This window comes from Piliocolobus tephrosceles, chromosome 2, assembly GCF_002776525.5.
Source record: "Piliocolobus tephrosceles isolate RC106 chromosome 2, ASM277652v3, whole genome shotgun sequence".
NCBI lineage: Eukaryota > Metazoa > Chordata > Mammalia > Primates > Cercopithecidae > Piliocolobus > Piliocolobus tephrosceles.
This window is the reverse complement of record NC_045435.1, coordinates 146,790,145-146,806,591: the sequence shown is the minus strand read 5'-3', so window position 1 is coordinate 146,806,591 and position 16,447 is coordinate 146,790,145.

The following is a 16,447-nucleotide window of genomic DNA, read 5'->3' as shown; positions in this document are numbered from 1 at the left end:
TCTTGCTTTTTAATTTTTGTGTATCTATTGTATTTTTTTCTTTTTTTTTTTTTTTTGGTTTAAGGTTACCATGGAGCTTGCAAATATATCTTATAACTCAGTATTTTAAACTGTAGACAACAACTTAAAACTGATTGCATAAACAAACAGGAATGCAAAAAGTAAACTAATAAAAACTCCACATTTTAACTTCATCGTCCCACTTTTTAAATTTTTGTTGTTTATTTTTATATCTTATTGTATTGTCTATGTCTTAAAATTTGTTGTAGTTATTCCTTTGGGTTGGTTAATCAGTTCATCTTTCTACTTAAGAGTAGTTCACACACCACAAATACAGTGTTATAATATTCTGAGTTTTTATGTGTGCTTACTATCACCAGGAAGTTTTGTACCTTCAGATAATTTCTTCCTGCTCATTAAAGACCTGCCTTTAGCATTTCTTGCAGGACAGGTTGAGTGTTGATGAAATCCCTTAGTTTTTGTTTATCTGGGAAGGTCTTTATTTCTCCTTCATGCTTGAAGAATATTTTCATCAGATATACTACTCTAGGGTAAAAGTTTTTTTTGTTGTTGTTTTTTTTTTTTTTTTTGCCTTCAGCACATGTCACGCCACCCTCTCCTGGCCTGTAATGTTTCCACTGAAAAGTCTACTGCCAGATGCATTGGAGCACAATTTTATGTTATTTGTTTCTTTTATCTTCTTGTTTTTAGGGTCCTTTCTTTATCCTAGACCTTTGAAAGTTTGATTATTAGATGCCTTGAAGTATTCTTCTTTGCAATAAATCTGCTTGGTGTTCTATAACCTTCTTGCACTTGAATGGTGGTATCTTTCTCTAGGTTTAGGAACTTCTCTGATATTATCCCTTTGAATAAACTTTCTACCCTTATCTCTTTCTTTACCTTCTCTTTAAGGCCAATAACCCTTAATTTGCCCTTTTGATGCTATGTTCTAAATCTCGTAGGCACGATTTATACTTTTTATTATTTTCATTTGTCTCATCTGACCGTGTATTTTCAAATAGCCTGTCTTAAACTCATGAATCTTTCTTTTGTCTGATTAATTCTGCTACTGAGACTCTGATGCATTTTTCAGGATGTCAATTGCATTTTTCAGCTCTAGAATTTCTGCTTGATTCTTTTTAATTATCTCAATATTTTTGTTAAATTTATCTGATCAAATTCTGAATTTCTTCTCTGTGCTATCCTGGATTTCTTTGTTTCCTCAAAACAGCTGTTTTGAATTCTTCGTGGGAAACATCACATATCTGTCTCTCCAGGATGGGTCCCTGGTATCTTATTTCATTTGTTTGGTGATGTCATGTTTTTCTGGATGTCTTGATGCTTGTGGATGTTTGACAGTGTCTGGGCAGTGAAGAGTTACATATTTTTTGTAGTCTTCACAGTCTGGGTTTGTTTGTGCTCATCCTTCTTGAGAAGACTTTCCAGGTATTCAAATAGACTTGGGCCCAAAGCCCAATAATGCTGTTGTTTCTGCAGACTTACAGATGTATCCCTTTGGGGGTTTTGAATAAGATCTGGAGTAATTCTCTCGTTTACCAGGCAGAAAATTTTGTTGTTTCCCTTACTTTCTCCCAAACAAGTGCTGTCTCTCTATCTGTGCTGAACAGCCTGAAAATGGGGATGTGGTGACACAAGCAACCCTAAGGCCACCACCACAGGGACCACACTAGGCCAGCCTTGAAGACAGCACTGCACTGGGGCTTGCCCAAGCCCCACTGTAACCACTACCTGGCTACCCTCTATGTTCACTCAAGGCCCTAGAGCTCTATGATCGTCAGATGGTGAAGCCAGCCAAGTTTTTGTCCTTCCCTTTAGGGTGATGAGTTACCCTAGGACCCAGGTAGGTCCAGAGAGGCTGTCTGCGTGCCGGGCATTAAAGTAAAAAACCTTAGAAATTTGCCTTCTATTCTATTCTACTCTGGCTAAGCTGGCATTCAAACCAAAATACAAAGTCCTACCTACTCTTCCCTCCCCTTTCCAGAGGCAGAGGAGCCTCAGACACTACCATCACTGTTCCAAAGGGGTTCTGCCAGGCCACTGCCAATGTTTACATAAAGGCCAAGAGCTCTTCAGTCAGCTTGTGGTGAATTCTGCAAGGGCTGGGACTAATCCTCCAGAGCATTAGGCCCCACTCCAGCCCAGAGAAGGTCCAAAAATGCTGTCCAAGAGCCTAGGCCTGGACTTGGTGACTACTTGTTTCTCTACCCCATTGTGGTTGAGCTGTTATCTAACTTGCAAGACAAAGTTCCCTTCACATTTCCTTCTGCTTTTCTTAAGAAGATGGAGTCTTTCACTCTAGCTGCTGTAACTGGCAATGTGCTGGGTCACACCTGTAGTCAGCTTATTCCAAAGCCCAAGGCCCCCGGAATACTATCTTGGTATCACTGCTGGTTATTCAGTGGGCTCTATAGTCAGCAGGTGATGAATCCTGGAGGACTAGGCCCTTCCCTGCAAGGCAACAGGCTCCTTTTTGGCCCAGGGTGTGTCTAGAAATGTGGTCCATGAGCTAGGGCCTGAAATGAGAGCTTCATGACTCTGCCTGGTGCCCTGTCTACTGTGGCTGAGCTGGTATCCAAGATGCAAGAGAAGGTCTTCTTGATCCATTGCTCTCCTTTCCTTAAGCAGAAGGAAGCAGTAACTTTCATTGCTGCAGGGTACACTCCTATGGGAGGAGTGTCATAAGCACTCCCTTAGTCACCTCAGCTAGTGTCTCCTTAGGCCACGTGCCAACCTAGTCTTCTGGATCTGAGTCCAGTCCAGCACAAGGAGTTGCCTAGAAATTGTAGTCTTTATGTCCTAGACTGCCTTTCAAGTTTACCCAGAATGCCAGAGCACTTTGGTCTGTGGTAGCAAGGCTTGCTAGAAATTCAAGTTTCAACTGCTGAGATGGGTGATTCCCCTCTAGCCAAGTCCTGTGCAAATGCTCCCTCCATGAGTGGCAGTGACTGAGCCCAGCTTGGCTTTGCTCTACACTATGACAAGGCAACACTAAGTTCAATGTAAAATTTCCGTTTCTGTGCTCTCCCTCCCACAAGTGCACAGATTCTTCATGCCACGTGGCTGCTGCAGGGCTGAGAAGATGGGGAGAGGTGATGGTACAGATTTAAGACTGTCTCTCTGACCCTTTTCAATGCCTCTTTCAGTATTGAGATGTGTTGTGATTGTTCACTTGAGTTTTGATTCTTGTGATGGTGCTTTTCCATGTGCAGATCCTTGTTAAAAATAGGTGTTCCTGCAACAGAGCCAGACTCCGTCTCAAAAAAAAAAAAAAAAAAATAGGTGTTCCTGTGGGGAGGATGAGCAGTTTAGGCTTCTATTCTGTCATCTGGCTCTATGCCTCCCAGAATCAAATGAAATATTCTACAGCCATTAAAATTGAGTATTACAAAGAATAATAAACTCAAAATGCTGACTATAGAACAGAAAATAAGAAAAATGTGAATAAACTGGCTGACTGCGTGACATTTTCTTAAGGTGAATAGAAAAAAAGACAAAAAAAGTACACAACCAAATGCTACAGATGATTATGTTAGACTGTTGAGTTTATAGATTTTTTCCTGTTTTAGTAGTGTCTAAAAACTATTTATATTAATATAATAGAAAGAAACATTTTAAAAACAGATCCATAATCTATCTAACTAGATCAGCTTTTATATTATAAATGGTAGTCATACTAAATTAGGATAACTGAAGTTAAAATTAATCATATATATTTTTTCTTTCTCAAAGAGCTAATTCAGCAAAAAAAGTTATAATTTATTGAGTTACTTTGAAAAAGACACTTTACTAAATTATTGGCCAGATTTATTTGTACAGTATATTTTTAATCACATATTTTTAATTATACATTTACTGAATAACCATTTTTTAAAAGACAGATTTTAGAAATTTGATTATAATTTATTCCATTTCTTATTTGCATAGTTTACTAGTGCTTCATGTTTTAATTAACTCACCATTACCAGCATATTGAAATTATATTTTAGTGCACCAATTGAAAAGAAAAGGTCGTCAATTTCTGCACTTAGTCATGCTGCTATAAATTTCATTGTCTCCTTCATGAGATTAAGGAGTGTACAATCAAGACAATGATTTTAATCCACAAGTTCATGAGGCATTTCCTAAGCTTTTCTTGGTTTCTACTAAATTGCATGATAAACTAGACTGTAAAGGCAAGCTACATCATGAAGAAAAATAATTATCACCCTGTTTTGGGAATGGAAACATATTCATATAGAAGTTCCCTTTCACATGAGGTCAGGAGGGCATGTTGTGAATCCTTGGTGTTTCCATTCAGACCTCCAGAGATGTGTCCTGGAAATTAATTGATTGGGCAATAGTGGATACAAAGGCCTTTGTGATGGTCAGGGATGGACAAAATTCCATTGTACAGTAAATCATTTTTAAAAATATTTTAACTGTTAGCCACTTCTGATGTTAATTCTTCTCTAAAACAACATCCTCAGTAAAACTTTTAAACTAGAAGTGCCTATAGGGAAAAGAGCTAATGCACGCTAGGCTTAATACCTAGGTGATGGGTTGGTAGGTGCAGCAAACCACCATGGCACACGTTTACCTACGTAACGAACCTGCACATCCTGCACATGGCCCCTGGAACTTAAAAATAAAAATCATTATAAAAATAAATGAATAAAAATAAACTGGAAGTGCTTATTTATATTAAGCACTCACGCTATACAAAAATGTGTTTTATTATTCTAACTGGAAAAATAAATGTAATTTTTGACTTTGCAGTGTTATCTATTCATCCATCCATCCATCTATCCACCCGTCTATCTAGTCATCCACCAACCTACCCATTATCTATCTGTCTATTTAGTTTCTGTTTTCTCCTGAGTGCAGTTACTTTCCCCATTCACATGTTAAAAATAAACACATTTTGTCTTTAAGAATAAAAAAGCCATAATAGTTTATAGTGGAAGTTATTAACCTTTTATTCAATGTTCAAGGTACTTATTTTTAAGCATTCCTTTGAAAAATCCCTGCACTAATTCATTTACTTAACTGTAATATCAAAACAATGATTTAAATATGTTTTAATTATTTCCTCTCATAATCTTTGGAACACCCATAAAAAGGGATGCTGTCTTTTAATAGTAATTTATTTTTATAAAGTAATCTTGCTTTGCTATTGTACGGCTTGACAATTAGGGTAAATAGTGCTATGAAGACAATTAACAGATGCTGAAGTTTTTTACAAACATGGTGGACAGATTTATAATTGTATTCAGACATCGCAGACATAATAGTTTACACTATCCTATTGCTGATTTAAAATGCAATGGTTGAGATGTGGGTAAACATGAAATTGAGTTATATCAAGGTGCTGTGTGTCACTGTGCTAGCCAGGGTATCTAATGTAATTTGTCTGTTATAGGGTTTATAAAACATTCCATCTGGCACAATATGCCTCTAAGACAGAAGGTGTTGGCATATTAAAGATGCAAGTATCTCACATATGACTATTTACCCATTTATTATTTCAGCAGAACAGAAGACAATATTTAGGAAACAGTGAAGAGATTAGCAAACTCAGACGTTTGATTCAGATATAAATTTGAGCACCACTGTGTCCATAATACATCAAGATATTTTAACAGAAAATGAGATTTTTGTCTTAAAGCTAAAACCAAATATATCACAGGTACTTTTTCTTTTGTTCATGAAAATCATACCTTTTACTTTGCTTGGCTGGTTTTTATTTTAAAAGCAAATTTTCATTTTAACAGCAAATTTTCAGCCAGAGTCTGAGAAAGAGAAACACTCCACTATAGACGAGCTTTCTCATTAAAAACAAAAGAATCACTTAGATGGTTGCTGATTGCATTTTATGGATCTTTTAACAAATTACAGGGACTGCTACCTTACCATGCACTCCCACTGCTGTTTAACATGGATCATTTTTGTTTGTTTGCTTGCAGTAACACTCAGGTAATGAGATACAGAACAGAAAAAAGATGCCATCATTCCATTAAAAGAGAAAACAGTTAAATGCCGTATTTTACATACTGGGAATAATGGAGATGCTGAAACTAATAGTACATTCACATTCTCAATAATATCTATTCTGTAATCATCATTATTTGAGAAGATACCATGTAGGATCCAAATCCTATGTGGATGCTATAATTATTCATTTTATCTATGAGGAAATTCAGGCTAAGAGAGGTTAAGCAATTACTCAAGCTTGGCTTTACCCCCAATAATGTTTGGCTTCAAATCCCATGTTCCTTCCCTTGAGATTCCCTCAAGATGGAATATTACGGGAAGAAGTCACACTGTGGGAGTACTAGAATAATATATGATTTAAAATAGCCTAAATCCATTAGAGGTCCAGGGGTTTTCCTGAGTAGATTATTAAATCATACTTCCCTGAATTGAAATGTGAAAAATTTATCTGACACAAATTCAGTTACCTTACCTCTTAAATGCATTCCAACAGACAGGTGCCTCTAGCATTTCTCTTCTGACTAAACTGAAATTCCTTCCACTCCAAGACACTGTATTTCCATGTCTGTTTAAAGCCTAAACAGAACATATTCCACGGTGACTTCATTTTTCTGTCTGCCCAAATGTTTCCCTTTTTAAACATTTCCCTTACTGACAAAATGGTATTAAGATAATAAACTTTGATAAACTTTATGTTCTCCCTCCTTTTTGGTTTTGTGTGTGTTTTTCACTATCAGTGCCTGCCATTTGTCACCAACTACATTTCACAGAAACATAGCTTCTTTTTCAGAACTACAGGGAAAAAAGAAAATAACCTTCCATTTCAAATAGTTTTTTAAATGCCTTTTTTTCCTCATAGGTCTTTCCTTGACATCATCTCTAATCATCTTGCTACCTATAGCACGTAAGATTTTACCCAGGAAAAACAATAATAAAACTATGTTACACAATCAGAACCATATTCCTTATGCACAATTGCCTTAATCTATTTCTCTGAAATAGTGGTTTCAGCGGCTTCTCACATCAATGAAAATTGAATGTCATGACCTTTCTTTCTTCACAAATTAACAAGTTAACCCCCAACCATATAACTGGCTGTCTTAATATCTCCGTATGTCTGTTGTTTAATCTTCTGTAAGATAAACTCAATCTGCCTCTTCAAACATTACAAAGACACACACACATATACATACATACACATATACCTATGTATATATGTGTGTACATATGTATATATACACATATGTATACCTACATTGTACACATATGTATATACATATATGCTTATGTATCCATATATACCTATGTATACACACATATATATAAACCTATGTATACACATAACATGTACATATACAAATATATACATAGGTACATGTATGTGTGTACATATATACACACACACACATACCTGCATACTCTTTCCAGTCAATACACACCAACATAAGTCACTAGTGCTATAATTTCTAACACCATAGATTCGCTTACCTTTTCTTACATTTTATAGAAATTGAGTTGTACAATGTGCACTGTTTTATATCTGGCTTCTTTCTCTCAACATAATAATTTTGAGATTAATTGATGATTTACACAAATCATTTGCTCATTTTTATTGCTGAGAATGGTCTATCATATGAACATACTATAATTTCTTTATTAATTTACCTGTTGATGGATATGTGGATTGTTTCCAGTTACTGCACATTATTAATTTTAATGTGTAAAGACTTTTCTTACTTAATTTTTTCAAAAGACCTGGAAAAGTTGCTTTGCTCCTTTACTTTCCTCCTACCAGGAACATGCATTTCATTACTCTCTGTTAGGTCACACAACTCTCTTCTGCTAGATTGTAAATGTCTTGAGGGAAATGATTGTATCCTTTTCTCTTTCTGCCTTTTTCTGCTGTCCAGCACATGATTCATTTATGATCTCAGCCAGTAAGCATTAGCTAAACTAAATGTTGTCAAATCACTGTTGAAGGTGGCTCTTTATAAAAAAAAAAAACAAAAAAAACATAAGATTTTATGTTTAAGATTAAAAAAGTTATTTAAAGATGTTTGTTTTCTTTACTTACCCATTTTTATTCAAAACACATTTTTTGTGATGTTGTTAATGTATTTATTTATTTTTCAATAAATTTATATTTTTATTTAAATTTAATTTATTTATTTTTAGCTGACATAATAGTCATGTATATTTATGTGGTAAAATGTGATATATATTTTTAATTTTGTTTTAAGTTTGAGGTTATATGTGCAGGTTTGTTATATAGGTAAATTTGTGTCATGGGTGTTTGTTGCACAAATTATTTCATCACCCAGGTATTAAGCCTAGTATCTATCAGTTATTTCATCATGTAGCTCCCTCTTATAAATGAGAATATGTGGTGTTTGGTTTTCTGTACCTGTATTAGCTCATTAAGGATAATGTCTTCCAACTTTATCCATGTTCCTGCAAAGAACATGATCTCATTCTTTTTTATGGCTGCATAGTATTCCATGATGTATGTATACCACAATTTTTATCCAGTCTATCATTGATGATCATTTAGGTTGATCCCATGTCTTTGCTATTGTGAATAGTGCTTCAGTGAACATAAGCATGCATGTGTCTCCCATTCTGTAGACTGTCTGTTTATTCTGTTGATAAGTGTTTTTTTGTTTGTTTGTTTTTGTGTTTTTGTTTTTTGCTGTGCAGAAGCTCTTAAATTTAATTAGATCCCATTTGTCAATTTTTACTTTTGGTGCAATTCTTTTTTGTGTATTCAGAAGACAGCTCTTTCAAGAACCCCATTTTGATACAGAAAACCCATCTCTTTCATTTATAAACATCCTATGTATTCTGTCCTTTCTGTGACTTTTATTTAAGAATCTCTGGGCCGGGCACGGTGGCTCAAGCCTGTAATCCCAGCACTTTGGGAGGCCGAGACGGGTGGATCACGAGGTCAGATCGAGACCATCCTGGCTAACACCGTGAAACCCTGTCTCTACTAAAAAATACAAAAAACTAGCCGGGCGAGGTGGCGGGCGCCTGTAGTCCCAGCTACTGAGGACGAGCTTGCAGTGAGCTGAGATCCGGCCACTGCACTCCAGCCTGGGTGATAGAGCGAGACTCCGTCTCAAAAAAAAAAAAAAAAAAAGAATCTCTGTTAAGAGTCTGGATTTGTATGTTTTCTACCCACCTTAGATATCCTGGCTTGTGTTTCCTTTGTGATGCTCCACAGGGGCCTTCAAAGAGCCATTGTCCTCTGTATATTGGTGGCTGTTTCATCAGTCTAATCCCAAGATATTTTTCACATACACACACACACACACACCATGGACACATTAGTTTTCACATTAGGAAAGAAGGGTAGAATAATTCCTTTCATTCAGATGTATCTTTTTATGGAATTATCTCCCCAAAGGGAGGTGGTAAAATATGAAGGAGTACGGAAAAGTTCAGGAGCCTGTCACTCTGAGCAAAAACAATATAAATAGAAAACACTACAATGCCCCAAACTAACTAATAATACATACATTTTTGAAACTCAAAGTCTCATTATAAAAGATTCACAAAATAAGTTTGGAAAATCTTTCAACAAATTGAAAAATAAAACTTTCCAGCCTCTGAATACAAGGGCTAACATTTTTATTCCCTCCTGATGGCATAGTATGGTAGAAATGATTGAGTCTTAGGCCACACAAACAATTCTTACATTTTATCATGACAAAGAACCTAGAGATTGTGCAAACAATTCAGATTCCCAAGCCTCATGTTCAAGTATTCTAATTCAGTAACTAAGGCACAGTAATTGAATTTTAAACCAATGTACAGGTAACTCTGATGGAAGTGTTGAAGCTTTTTCTATTCAAAGTGTGGTCTGTGGACTAGCATCATTGGCATCATCTATGGGCCTTGTTAGAAATGTAGTATCTTAGGATGCTGCCTAGACCTATCAAATCAGTGTAGATTTAAGAAAATCCCTAGATAACTTTCATGACCTTTAAATTTTAAGAAGCACTACTCTCAATATTCCATACTCTTTAAGAAACACAGGAAGTAGGGGTGGCTGGCAAGATGGCCCAATAGGAACAGCTCCAGTCTGCAGATCTCAGTGAGATCAATGCAGAAGGTGGGTGATTTCTGCATTTCCAACTTTGGTACCAAGCTCATCTCATTAGGACTGGTCAAACAATGGGTGCAGTACCCAGAGGGCAAGCTGAAGCAGGGTGGGGCTTGGCCTCACCCGGGAAGTGCAAGGGGCCAAGGAACTCTCTCCCCTAGCCAAGGGAAGCCATGAGGGACTGTGCAGTGAGGGATGGTGCTTTCCACTCCAGATATTATGCATTCCCCACGGTCTTCACAACCCACAAACCAGGATATTCCCTCAGATGCCTATACCACCAGGGCCCTGGGTTTCAAGCACAAAACTGGGCAGCCATGAGGGCAGACCCTGAGCTAACTGCAGGAGTTTTTTTTCATACCCTAGTGGCGCCTGGAACACCAGCAAAACAGAACCATTCACTGCCCTGGAAAGGGGGCTGAACCCAGGGAACCAAGTGGTTTAGCTTGGCTAGACCCTACCCCCACAAAGCCCAGCAAGCTAAGATCCACTGGCTTGAAATTCTCACTGCCAGCACAGCAGTCTGAAGTTGACCTGGGATGCTCGAGCATGGTGAGGAGAGGGGGGGTCTGCTATTATTCAAGTTTGAGTAGGCGGTTTTCCCCTCACAGTGTAAACAAAGCCACCAGGAAGTTCAAACTGGGCAAAGCCCACAGCAGCTGGGCAAAGCCAGTGTAGCCAGACTGCCTCTCTAGATTCCTCCTCTCTGGGCAGGGCATCTCTGAAAGAAAGGCAGCAGCCCCAGTGAGGGGCTTATAGATAAAACTCCCATCTCCCTCGTAAAGAGCACCTGAGGGAAGGGGCAGCTGTGGGCACAGCTTCAGCAGAATTAAATGTTCCTGCCTGCTGGCTCTGAAAATAGCAACAGATTTCCCAGCACAGTGCTCAAGCTCTACTAAGAGAAAGACTGCCTTCTTACGTGGGTCCCTGAGCCCTGTGCCTCCAGACTGTGGTCGACAGACACCTCCCAGCAGTGGTCAGCAGACACCTCATACAAGAAAGCTCTGGCTGGCATCTGGCAGATGCCTCTCTGGGATAAAGCTTCCAGAGGAAGTAGCAGGCAGCAATCTTTGCTGTTCTGCAGCCTTTGCTGGTGATACCCAGGCTAACAGGGTCTGGAGTGGACCTCTAGCAAACTCCAGCAGACCTGAAGCAGAGGGACCTGACTATTAGAAGGAAAACTGACATAAAGAAAGGAATAGTATGAATGCGAACAAAAAGGACGTCCACATAAAAACTGCATCTGAAGGTCATCAGCATCAAAGACCAAAGATAGATTAATCCACAAAGATGAGGAAAAACCAGCACAAAAAGGCTGCAAATTCCAAAAACCAGAGTCATATCTTCTCCAAAGTATCACATCACCTCGCCAGCAAGGGAACAAAACTGGATGAAGAATGAGTTTGATGAGTTGACATAATTTGGCTCCAGAAGGTGGGTAGTAACAAACTCCTCTGAGCTAAAGGAGCATGTTTGAACCCAATGCAGGGAAGCTAAGAACCTTGACAAAAGCTTAGAGGAATTGCTAACTGGTATAACCAGTTTAGAGAAGAGCATAAATAACCTGATGGAGTTGAAAAACACAGCATGAGAACTAGATGAAGCATACACAAGTATCAATAGCCAAATATATCAAGCAGAAGAAAGGATATCAGAAATTGAAGATCAACTTAATGAAATAAAGTGTAAAGACAAGATTAGAGAAAAAAGAATGAAAAGGAACAAACAAAGCTTCCAAGAAAAATGGGACTATGTGAAAACACCAAACCTATGTTTGATTAGTGTACCTGAAAGTGATGGGGACAATGGAACCAAGTTGGAAAACACTCTTCAGGATATTATCCAGGAGAACTTCCCCAACCTAGCAAGACAGGCCAACATTCAAATTCAGGAAATACAGAGAATACCACAAAGATAATGCTTGAGAAGAGCAACCCCAAGACACATAATCATCAGATTATCCAAGGTTGAAATGAAGGAAAGAATATTAAGGGTAGCCAGAGAGAAAGGTCTGGTTACCTACAAAGGGAAGCCCATCAGACTAACAGCAGATCTCTCTGTAGAAACCCTACAAGCCAGAAAGGAGTAGGGGTCAATATTCAACATTTTTAAAGAAAAAAATTTTCAACCCAGAATTTCATATCCAGCCAAACTAAGCTTCATAAGCAAAGAAGAAATAAAATCATTTATAGACAAGCAAATGCTGAGAGATTTTGTCACCACCTGGCTGCCTTTTAAGAGCTCCTGAAGGAAGCACTAAATATGGAAAGGAAAAACCGGTGCCAGTGACTGCAAAAACGTACCAAAATGTAAAGACTATCGACACTATGAAGTAACTGTATCAACTAATAGACACAGTAACCAGCTAGCATCATAATGACAGGATCAAATTCATACATAACAATATTAACCTTAAATGTAACTGGGCTAAATGCCCCAATTAAAAGACACAGACTGGCAAATTGGATAAAGAGTCAAGACCCATCAGTGTGCTGTATTCAGGAGACTCTAATGTGCAAAAACACATAGGCTCAAAATAAATGGTTGGAGGAACATTTACCAAGCAAATGGAAAGCAAAAAAAAAAAAAAAAAAAAAAAAAAAAAAAAAAAAAAAAAAAAAAAAGAAAAAAAAAAAAAAAAAAAAAAAAAAAAAAAAAAAAAAAAAAAAAAAACAGAGGTTGCAATCCTAGTCTCTGATAAAACAGACTTTAAACCAAGAAAGATAAAAAACAAAAAAGAACGTTACATAATGGTAAAGGGATCAATGCAATAAGAAGAGCTAACTATGCTAAACAGATATGCACCCAATACAGGAGCACACACATTCATAAAGCAAGTTCTTAGAGACCTACAAAGAGACTTAGATACCCACACAATAATAGTGGGAGACTTTAACACCCCACTGTCCATTTTAGACAGATCAATGAGACAGAAAATTAACAAGAAAATTCAGGACTTGAACTCAGCTCTGGACCAAGCAGACCTAATAGATATCTACAGAACTTTCCACCCCAAATCAACAGAATATGTGTTCTTCTCAGCACCACATCACACTATTTCTAAAATTGACCACATAATCGGAAGTAAAACACTCCTCAGCAAATGCAAAAGAATGGAAATAATAACGAACAGTCTCTCAGACTACAGGGCAAATTAAAACTCAGGATTGAGAAACTTACTCAAAACGGCACAACCACATGGAAACTGAACAACCTGCTCCTGAATGACTACTGGGTAAATAATGAAATAAAGGCAGAAATAAGTAAGTTATTTGAAATCAATGACAACAAAGACACACTGTACCAGAATCTCTGGGACACAGCTAAAGCAGTGTTTGGAGGGAAATTTATAGCACTACATGCTCACAGGAGAAAGCAGGAAAGATGTAAAATTGACACCCTAACATCACAATTAAAAGAACTAGAGAAGCAAGAACAAATGAAATCAAAAATCCAACAGAAGATAAGAAATAACTAAGATCAGAGCAGAACTGAAGGAGATAGAGATAGGAAAACCCTTCAAGAAGTCAATGAATCCAGGAGGTGGTTTTCTGAAAAGATTAACAAAATAGATAGAATACTAGCCAGACTAATAAAGAAGAAAAGAAAGAAGAATCAAATAGACGTGATAAAAATTGATAAAGGAGATATCACCATGGATCCCACAGAAATGCAAATTACCATTAGAGAATACTATAAACACCCTTATGCCAATAAACTGGAAAATCTAGAAGAAATGGATAAATTCCTGGACACATACACCCTCCCAAGACTAAACCAGGAAGAACTAGAATCCCTGAATTGACCAATAACAAGTTCTAAAATTGAAGCAGTAATTAATAGTCTACCAACCAAAAAGGCCCAGGACCAGAAGGACTCACAGATGAATTTATCAGAGGTACAAAGAGGAGCTGGTACCATTCCTTCTGAAAGTATTCCAAAAAATAGAAAAGGGGGACTCCTCCCTAACTCATTTCATGGAGGTCAGATTCATGCTGATACCAAAACCTGGCAGAGACACAACAAAAAAAAGAAAATTTCAGGCCAATATCCCTGATGAACATCAATGTGAAAATCCTCAATAAAATACTGGCAAACAGAATCTGGCAGCACATCAAAAAGCTTATCCACCACGATCAAGTCAGCTTCATCCCTGGGATGCAAGGCTGGTTGCAAATCAATAAACAATAAACATAATCCATCACATGAACAGAATGAATGATAAAAACCACATGATTATCTAAATAGATGCAGAAAAGGCCTTCGATAAAATTCAACACTCTTCGTGGTAAAAACTCTCAATAAACTAGGTATTGATGGAACATATCTCAAAATAATAAGAGCTATTTATGACAAACCCACAGCCAATATCATACTGAATGGGCCGAAGCTGGAAGCATTCCCTTTGAAAACTGGCACAAGACGGGGATGCCCTCTCTCACCACTCTTATTCAACATACTATTGGAAGTTCTGGCCAGGGCAATCAGCTAAGAGAAGGAAATAAAGGGTATTCAAATAGGAAGAGAGGGAATCAAATTGTCTCTGTTTGCAGATGACATGATTGTATATTTAGAAAACCCCACTGTCTCAGCCCAAAATCTCCTTAAGCTGATAAGCAACTTCAGCAAAGTCTCAGGATACAAAATCAATGTGCAAAAATCACAAGCATTTCTGTATACCAATAATAGAGAGCCAAATCATGAGTGAACTCCCATTCACAATTGCTATAAAGAGAATAAAATACCTAGGAATACAACTTACAAGGGATATGAAGGACCTCTTCAAGGAGAACTACAAACCAGTGCTCAAGGAAATCAGAGAGGACACAAACAAATAGAACAACATTCCATGCTCATAGATAGGAAGAATCAATCCATGAAAATGGCCACACTGCCCAAAGTGATTGATAGATTCAATGCTATCCCCATCAAGGTACCATTGACTTTCTTCACATAATTAGAAAAAACTACTTTTAATTTCATATGAAACCAAAAAACCACCCCTACAGCCAAGACAATCCTAAGCAAAAAGAACAAAGCTGGAGGCATCACGCTACCTGACTTCAAACTATACTACAAGGCTACAGTAACCAAAACAGCATGGTACTGGTATCAAAACAGATATATAGACCAATGGGTCCGAACAAAAGTCTCAGAAATAACGCCACACATCTACAGCCATCTGATTTTTGACAAACCTGACAAAAACAAGCAATGAGAAAAGGATTCCCCATTTAATAAATGGTGTTGGGAAAACTGGCTAGCCATATGCAGAAAACTGAAACTGGACCCCCTCTTTACACCATATACATAAACTAAACTTTTTATAATGTTTTAAGACAGCTACTAGGAAATTTAAAATTACACATGTGGCTTTGCCATCATTTGAATGTGTTTCTCAAATTTCATGTTGGAAACTTAATCCCCAGTGCAATCATGTTGAGAGGTGGGACTTTAAAAAGTATAGGTCATGAGACTCTGTTCCCATGAATGGATTAATGCCATTATCTTGGGAGTGGGTTCATTATTGAGAGTGACTTTGTTATAAAAGTCAGTTGGGGCCCCTCTTATTCTCTCACTCTTTGTTCCCTTTTTGGCTCTATTGTAGGATGACACAGTAAAAAGTCTTCACATGATAGCAGCTCCTTGATCTTGGACTTCTAAACCTCCTGAACTGTAAGAAATAAATTTCTGTCCCTTATACAGTACCCAATCTCAGGTATTCTGTTACAGCAACACAAAACACATTATGACAAGCTCACATTTGTGGTCCATTATATTTCTATGGGAGACCACTAAGGTATAAAACAAGAATAATAAGATTTCAAATAGTCTCTCTTTTCTGTGTTCCATTTTTTAAACGTTTGCATGAATTTAAGGAGAGGACAAAGACCCTGTTTCTCATAAGGAAGTGATTAGAATGCAATGGAAAAATGCTTGATGTAGTTTTGAGGATATAGCTCTCTTAGTCCCTTTTTAATGTAGATAATCCCTAATAATGATGAACCAAATATCTGTACTTCGGGAATAATACATCCATATAAGCACTTAGTTTTAACCAAAGAGTCCTATTTCAACTTAGAAAAACGACATTTTTTTCTATTTTCACTTTACTGGTCACTGTCATTTTTGAAAGATAATTTTAAAAATACTGTTCACTCTCAGTTTCTGTGTATGGGCAGAATCCACCCCTATAGGTTCAAGTATTGATTGTTATGAAGAATCCAGAAGACAATTCTAAATTGCCCAAACACTAATTTCCAATTTCACAAAAATATTTTTTTTAACCCGTGGATGTTCACTTACTTCATTTCTTTTGTGACATTGTCAGAAATCAGTGGAGCGTATTTG